This window comes from Poecilia reticulata, chromosome 2, assembly GCF_904066995.2.
Source record: "Poecilia reticulata chromosome 2, P_reticulata-male-v2, whole genome shotgun sequence".
NCBI classification, from domain to species: domain Eukaryota; kingdom Metazoa; phylum Chordata; class Actinopteri; order Cyprinodontiformes; family Poeciliidae; genus Poecilia; species Poecilia reticulata.
Genome location: NC_088831.1, coordinates 23,267,830 through 23,276,861, shown reverse-complemented (window position 1 = coordinate 23,276,861; position 9,032 = coordinate 23,267,830). Strand labels below are relative to the sequence as shown.

Sequence of the window (9,032 nt, the reverse complement as noted above, 5' to 3'; positions counted from 1 at the left end):
TGCCAGCAGGGGGCGCTCAAGTGTACTTGATCATCATTGACATATCCATCCATCCATTTTCTGACACCCTTGTCCCTCAGTGGGGGTCGGGAGGGGTCATTGACATATCAAAATATACAATTCTGTTAATATCAGATCAGACTAACTCTAAAAACAACCCCCTTTATAAATGTGCTGAAAAAACAAAACAATCTTAATCCAGCATACAAATCATGTGAAGTTCTTGTCACACAATGAGTTGTGCCGTCTTTTAAACGCAGGTTATTAGTGACGTTTCTAGCTCTTGATGTTCAAAATATATTGATAGCTCTTCAGGAACCTCTAAAAGCCCCCTTACTATTGTTTATGTATTTATTTTATACCTTGATGTCAGTCATACCTCCGAAGTTTTTTTTGTTTTTTTTTTACTTCTGTGTAAATTATTTGTGGTTGTATATCCTCTTAGGTCTTCAAAATGAAGCAAAAATAGAAATTATGCTTCAATGTAGTTAAACAGTGAAATTATCTCTTTTTTCTGGATGATTCATTGCATTAGAATCACAAATCTGGGATGCCTTTAACGATACCCTTTCATTTGAACCCTCTGTAAAGGTGATAAATTATTATATTTCTTAATGTTGTAGTAGCAGCAGTAATCCAGCAGGGGTCAGCGTTTCCCCGCGGCAGCGCCCAAAGGACACGCCTCCTCTCTCCCTCCTTCTTCTCCTCCTCCTCCACCTCTCTGCATGTTGCCGCTGCTTCTGTTGCCTCAGCTGGTTTCAGGAAGCGGAAGCAGGAATGTTGGAGTGTTTTTTAGAAAAGTTTGGACACTTCTGACAGTTTGGGCTCAGACTCGATTGAACTGTGGAGAAACGTGACGGTGAGTAACCGGAGCTTGTCTACATGGCTCCACGCCGGGTGTTTGTGTATGTGTATGTGTGGAGAGTTTTAAACTGCGGCTGCTGTCAGCGAGTCCTTCGAGCCAGGGCTGAGCAGCAGGTTGGGCTGACACAGTTAGGAGAAAAGTTAGTTTAATATTCACAGAGGCTGTGCATGTCGTGAAAATGTGAACTGAAGAAAGATTGATAGTTGTAAAGAGACTTTGTTTGAGCGAGTTGTGGTGTTTCTGTGTTAATAGTTACATGTGAAGTGTTGACTAACAGGCTGGATGGCTCAACTTCAGAATGCATGCTGACACATGGGACTCTTCCTCTTAAGTGCAAACTCTGCTGCGTAGCACAGTTTTAATGCATATAGACAGAGTTTGAAGAGGTTTATTGGATAAATTTAACAGATAACATTTGTGCAATACCCACAAATATAACCTTAGAGAAATATTGTGAAAGATTTTTAAAGAAAATGTGAGAAAATAGTTCAAATTAATCTACATCTCAGGTGATTTAACTCTGGAATGAAACACTTGACGTGTTGATTTCTACTGACCGAAATTCCTACATTTCTATGTTTTCAGTCATGTTTGTATTTAATGTAAGAGCTCAGCTCAGAGCTCGACCTTTATTTTGTGTAAAGATTTTTATTTGAGGCTCTGACTGCACAAATGTAGATTACTAGCTAAAAGGGCTGGTGAATTTTTAAGACAAGTATTTTTACATTTTCAAACTCCATATTCCTTTCACGGCTTAAAACGTAAACACATTCTTGAACTTTAGTGCATCTAAAAATGTGATTGATTGAATTCATTTAACAGTTGAATTGAAAAATAATAAAAATTTAATGAGACTTTTGTTATTTTTATAAAGTTCCTAAAAAAAAAAAGAAAAACTGTCATCCATTTTTAAGTATCACCCATAAAAAGAAGAAACCATCCTTTTTGTTTTTTTGTTTTTTTAAATTATAATGGAGTTCAACCTAATAAACTCAAATATTTCCGATACATTTCTGCTCTTAACTTTGCTCATCTGTATTTTAAAGGACTTTTTTGATTTAGTATTTAACCCCCTACACAACGTTCTCATTGAAAGCAAAGATCCCTTTACTGAGAATCTTTTCGAACCTTGGGCCGTATGTGAAGCTAGGCTAACATTGACTTGCTTCATTTCTGTTTTGATATTACTTGTTGATAATTTTTTCTTGTAGTTTCCTTTGTCATTCCAACTAAGCATGGTGGAGAAAACTTACAAATCTTCTGTTTCCAAAACCCAACTGCTTTGCATTGAGGCTTGTACTTGTTAATGACGGGTGTGTTAGCATTGTGCAGCACTCTACTCGTGTCTCTCTCAAACTACATTGTCTTTGTTTCTGTCCTGGATCTTTATTTGAGTCCAATCTCTGAGGCTGGTGACTCGGATGAACTTATCCTCCGCAGCAGAGGCGACTCTTGGTCTTCCTTTCCTGGGGCGGTCCACACATGAGCCAGTTTCTTTGTAGCGCTTAATGGTTTTTGCAACTGCACTTGGGGACACTTTCAAAGTTTTCCCAATTTTTCAGACTGACTGACCTTCATTTCTTAAAGTAATGATGGCCACTTGTTTTTCTTTACTTAGCTGCTTTTGTTTTGCCATAATACAAATTCTAACACTATTCAGTAGGACTATCAGCTGTGTGTCCACCTGACATCTGCACAACACAACTGATGGTCCCAACCCCATTTATAAGGCAAGGAATCCCACTTATTAACCTGACAGGGCACAACCTGTAAAGTGAAAACCATTTCAGGTGACTACCTCTTGAAACTCAAGAGAATGCAGAGTGTGTACAAAGCAGTAATCACAGCTAAAGGTTGCTACTTTGAAGAAACTAGAATATACTGGGTATTTTCAGTTGTTTTACACTTTTTTGTTTAGTACATATTTCCACATGTGTTAATTCATAGTTTTGATGCCTTCAGTGTGAATCTACAATGTCAATAGTCATGAAAATACAGGAAACTCATTGAATGAGTAGGTGTGTCAAAACTTTTGGTCTGTACTGTGTGTGTGTATGTGTATATACATATATATATATACACACACACACATTTTTTTTTTTAAGTAGATTTTTCAGCTGGGAGCTTCCGAGAGCCCGAAGGCTCAAGAATGCTTTGAATCACAAAGTTAACATGCAGGAGGTATCTCCAAAGACAATTGTAGCTTTTTTTAGTGTGCTCTGAGTTCTAACTACTTAAAAAAAGATATTGTAATTACCTTGCTCATAATGTTACAGTGAGGTTGTTTGATTAGTGTCTCCTGATAACCACAAACTGGGTGAAGGAAATTGGTACGACTTTTAATTTGCTGCCGCACAGGAAAAAAGCAAACGATGGAAAACCTCAGATGAAATACCTGCTTTAAAGTAAAGAACTTAAGGAAATGAGCCGGGTGCATAGCTGTGGTTGTGGCGATGTACTGCTGGCTGGTTGTTGTTTTTTTTATTGAAGTAACTTCCTTTTCCACCGCTAAACCTGATCTGAACATGAATGTTTATTAAACGTATATTTGTGTTGTCTGTGTAATGGAGACGGCTTTCACATGACGGCTTATCGATGGAGCTGTATTTGTTTAGCAACGTTTCTGAAGGTTACAGCAGCTGGAACGGTTTTTATGGGAATCGACTAACAGTAAAACTGTCTGAGATAAACATACGGAAGAAGTAAACTCAATACAGTTTGCTGTTTTTTTATTTTTATTTTTACATTTCTATTTTAATTTTATTCATTATGTATAGATTTTTTAAACCAAATGTCAGTGAATGTTAACATAGTCGATTTGTGTGTGAAAGGAAAACAAAATGTGATTTTTAACAATTAAAAATGTAAAACATTTTTGATGAGATGCTGCTCCCATTTAACTTATTTCTACTAATTATTTAAATGTCACACAAATTGGTGCCATTTGCGCTTGGTTTTCACTTTCAAAGTGCAACCGAAAGTCAATGTAAAAACCACTCTATTATCAGATCAGTAAGCATACACATTTCTGAAGCAGTGAGTGATATACGGCTGATGCTCACAGGATGTTCAGCTCAGTGAAAAACCGAAGCGGCATGACATTGTCATTAACCAATAGAACGTTTTCACGACTAATATCTGTTTTATAGGCATATAAAACTGTTTCCAGAGGCCAAAAAGTTGTTACTCTCCATGACAGTCGGTGCACACACGGTGCTTTGTCAAGTAAACTGTTATCTGTAGTACTTGGTACTGTATTTGAAATGTCTGAGTACGTAAATTCAACTGCTGTGAAATGTCGCCTCGATTACAATGTTCCTTAATTTCAGACACTAATCAAACGTTCTTTCTGCGCTGGTGAGGGTTTATTCACCTCTGTATGCTAAAACCTTTTAGCAGTTGATGTGACAGGGACGTTGAACTTGTGTTAGGATTGATTTAACAAATAGCTATTTGGCCACTTGGTGAAATATTTCATGTACAGATGGTCAAGCATGGAAAAAGAGAAAATGTAACACAGTCTACTGTGTAAAATACTTTAATCTGAAGACTGTAAATCTGTCATTTATCCTAATGCATAACCACCCTTCACGACAAAGACACGGCAAACTATCCATTGACCTACACATACATGACTGAAGTTAATATTTAGCAAAATGTGGCTTTTTGCTTCACGTTCAAATCGTATACATATGAGATAAACAGTGTGACGGCAGCTTGAAACTGTTCATTTCTTTATACATTTAGTGATTTATTATAAAATTTGAAAAAGCGTTTACAATGCAAACGCTAAAAGAAATACCTAAGTTTGTTACATGCCAAACCTGCAACCACAAATAGTTTCTTGTTTCTGCAGAAATAGTATGGGAGTTTCTTATTTCTGCAGGATTAGTCTGGATGTGATGAATTGACTGTCAAAATGGATCCATTTTTCTTTTGCTAATTATTGGGCCTCTTCTGAGTGTGTTTGGATTTTGTCTGCTGATTTTCAAAGCTGGGTTTAACATTTCTGCCTATTTTTGGGAACTTTTTTTTTTTTAGGCAACAGAGCATAAACAGGCCAGAACAAGAAAACTGGTGTTTGTAATTATAGTAGATATGTTTACAAGACAGATGATTAAATTTCAGCCAACTTGTGTTGAAAGGAGAAACTTGTTTTGTACAATTAAGAAGGAAAATTAAAGTCACGACTAACCTGAGTTAGAAAATATTTTCTGTAATTTCCTCTGAAATGTTGCTACTGTCTGCTTGATGGTGAAAAAAGATGAAAACGACATACCTTTTGTTTTTATGTGACATGTTGAGGGACATAAATGTAGCTGACGGAGTGAAACGCCAACTTTATTCACGTTCAAACTTTACGTCAAAATGAAGTTTGTTGGAATAGGAAAAATATACAAAAATAAATAAAAAACAAACAAACTAATATCTATATTCTGAAATGGAAAAATAAATATTTAAACTATAATGGATTTTAGAAATGGATTAAAGTAAAATAATTTAGCGGAATGTCTTTTTTTATTTTTTATTTTTTTTATTTTTAGCATGAATAAATCCAACCGTAAATGTTTTCAATTAGCTGATTTGTAAGAAATGGTCATTCTGTTTAATGATTAAATGATTTTTCCAAAGCAATTGTACTGGCAGTACTTATGCATGCCTGAAAAATCAACATAGTCATTGGAATAGTAAATATTTGCTTTGAATCAGACCCCGAAAGATGATCTTGACCGCTCACTTACCTGATCAAGACGGTAAATGCAACCGTGCGTGCGCTTCATCTGTTTTCCCCATCGACTAAATAAATAATCTTGCATCTAGAGCGTCTCTCAGGTAGGAGAACCTAACTGGTTTGTCACCATCAGATTTTTGTCTTTGGAAACGAGATAGAAGAGTTAAGCAGTTACACATTTTGAGTTATTTTTTTTATGCTACACAATGCATCTATAACACTGAGTGACAATGATCTTAAGAATGAAATGGAAAAACCCGGGTCATGTCTAGTATGATTTTTTATTTTTTTATTAAGCAGTTGCATTTGAACTTCTGTTGTTAATAATTTCAGTCACTTTACATCCATATAAATATCACCATCAGTTCTTAATGGAAGCTGAGTCTTTGTGCGCCCGCCGGTCCTCTGCTGCAACGCTGAGCCGGACTCCATTGATGGTATAATGTTTGGGCAGAGCCGAACTCTTGAGCCTGGCTTCTGTCAAAGACGACAGGCTGACTTAACATCTCGGCTGGATATTTGTGCCATTAATGGGGCCATCCTCTTCTCACAGTGACACCCGGTTTACAGTGAACTAAAACAGAGAATGCCCAGAAAATCCTCACATTTCAAATAGTTTATTGAACAAGCTTGTAACACAGATTTAGAGTTACTTAAGAACAGTCTCATATTTTCATGAGTAACATCTACATTTATAACTATTTATTATCTCTCTTTTTATTAATAACACCGTTATGCAAGAGATCTGCTTAAGCTGTAGTAATATTCATAAACCAATCATTATTCTCATCTGTGTCAAAATATCAATCCGCCGACTGATTTCTATGGGATGATAAAAACTGTCACTGTAAGCTTTTCTTGTTGAACAAATGCTAAAATTGATCAGTATTGTTATTCAACTGCTCCAATGATTAATTTGGCATAATAAAAATAAACTAGTATAGTGACAAACAAAGATGAATAATACTCAAAAAAAGGGAAGTTTGACAATCGAGTTGGAGTATAAATAAGAAAAAAATAATTAAACGCTGAAATTTGTCTTTTTTAGTTCTCATATACACAGAAGTCTGATTGCGGTAGCATTTAGTTTGTAGTATGATTGACTACAATCTAAACATGAATCAGATTTTTTTTTTAAAAATCAGATTTGAGCATCAAGACCTGCTTTGTGAAATGAGCTTTTTGAGATCACGTCTGGAACCTTTTAGAAATGTTTTTTTTGTTTCGTTTTTGCTTTAACAGTAATTTTTTTTGTATAAATTTGAAAATAATATATATATTAAAAAAACATCTTTCCTTCTTGGATATTTATGTATTGATGTTTGCTTTGGTGTTTTGTATGCAACACCATAAACATTACAGGGGAGGCAGTGAATGCAGAAAAAAAGGGAGGCAGGTGATTGCCAAGGAGATGAATATCAGTTTCAAGTGACACCAAATCAGTCTGATCTTCCGGTGATGCAGAGCAAAAATACGGGTTTTTGCTCCGCAAACAGGCTTTCTGAGGTTTTAATTGCCATCCGGCTAGAAATCTACCAAAACCATTTTCAGAGAGCTTAGTGTCCATCCAGCTATATTTGCTCAATCTGTATAATTAGCACAAGCAGGAGGGATCAGTATTGATTCAAGATGTCACCGATTCACTTCTAAGCATTTGAAATGGGTGTCAATGTTCAAATTTACAGCCATAATGATATGTTGTTAGTTGTTGTTTGCTAAAAGAAAACCTTGATTGTTTTAATTTGTTGTTTGGTTAATTATTTTTACACAGAATAGTAATTTATCTTTATAAAAGGGAAATTCTGCAAAAAAACAAAACAAGATGCTAAAGAATTTCGAGCATGTCTGTGATGGTGCCACATTTATTATAAATGACTAGAAGGATGTCTTGCAAAAAAACAATTTAAGAAAATCCAGTTTAAAATGTTTACGGCAAGAACATCATGTTAAGAGAAAAGTGGCACATGCACCAAGATGTTCACACACACACACAAAGTTAAAGAGAGGAAATAAAGTTATTGTTATGGAACAATCAAGTTGAAGTTGAGTCCAATGAAAATATTATAGGAGGGCCTAATTACACAGTTCATGCGAATTTCCCGGAAGCCGAATCGTTTGAATGAGCTGAAATTCTCAGGAGCTGCAGGACTAGTCAACATTGTGGAAGCATTTGGGTGTGGATTTTTGGTGCAGGAAATTTACACCAGTAAAGTGAGTGCTTATTCTAATCTCAGACAAGAATTAAACTAAATCCTTTAAGTTGTTAAACGCATTTTTTATTTAGTCAATATGTTTTTTTGGCTGTACTTGAAACTTTTGTAAAAATGTTTAGGCAAATTGTTTGGTACTTTGCCAAGCAATTTGAAATATGTTTTAGTGGAAAGGCGGCTGCACAGAATGTCTTGTAAATTTGCAGTCTAGTTCCTGGATTCTCTGTTTGTGTGTGCAAGACAACAAAAAATGGGCTGTATAAAAACATTTTTTGCCAAAAGTAGACAATTGTAACCTTTTGATATTTAGATATGTTTTCTTGAGTTATTCATTGATACAGGTCCAGCAGACTTTCAGTGTTACTCATAAAAATAGTAAATTAACTTAGCTAATCTCTTAATTTTAGGTTGTTTAAATTGAATAAAATGTGAGGAAGGAGACTGCTCCATTTCACAACTGGCTTTTAGTTGTCATGCCGAACACCTTGTTGTTTTAATAGATTTTTTTTGTGTTCCTGTGCTTTACTTCTTTGTGATCTTGAAATGAACATGAGTTTAATTTAGTTTCTTAGTGTAAAAGCTGCTGCTGCTGATGGGGAGATAAACAGCCATGAAACTATTATTAAACCTGATTCATCAGATTTCATCATGCAGCCTGTCAGACTGTTGTTGTTTTCCTCCTATCTAGTTTGTTTTGCATTTTCAGCAGAGCTCTAAAAATAAATGCATCCCTCTCTTATATCCCTCACCATCTCTCTTTCTCTCGGACAGGAAGTTATCCTGTTCTCTCTAAACACACACTTCCTGTTTCACACGTTCTCATTCAGATTTGGCTGCACCCTCCTCTGGCTCTAGCCATCTTCATCTCCTTTCTCTTCTTTCGTTCTTTCACTCCATCACATTTCCCTTCATCTTCCACGGTTAATGACACTGGCTGATTGAGTTCCCGTCTTATGTCCGGTGGGTTACATGAGCACATTGGCAGAACATTCACGCATAATTTCCTTTTTTTCTTTTCTGTGCTGCGAAAAGGAAGAGCTGCAGAGCGTTGGCAATGTCTGAGCCTGTAAAATACAAAATTTATTGCAGTTTGAACAAATATCCTTGTGAAGTAGGAACTATTCTGTCCTATGAGTTTTAACACAGTAGTTGTTTGCCTATCATCGACAGGGTTTAGTTACAAAATGAAAACCTAGAATTAGCCTCATGTTCCAGTTTACGCAAG

At 35.8% G+C, this 9,032-nt stretch overlaps 1 protein-coding gene across 2 annotated transcripts in view; it reads left to right on the top strand.

The window, feature by feature from the left end:
- The first annotated feature begins 639 nt into the window (after window positions 1-639).
- Window positions 640-9,032, top strand: part of itprid2 (ITPR interacting domain containing 2) — a 41,228-nt gene continuing 32,835 nt past the window's right edge. Inside the window, exon 1 of one of the 2 annotated variants that reach the window (XM_008432928.3) lies at window positions 640-859. The gene's annotated coding sequence lies outside the window, so the exon portion shown is untranslated. The remainder of the gene's footprint in view (window positions 860-9,032) is intronic. The other variant, XM_008432937.3, reaches the window with a different exon arrangement.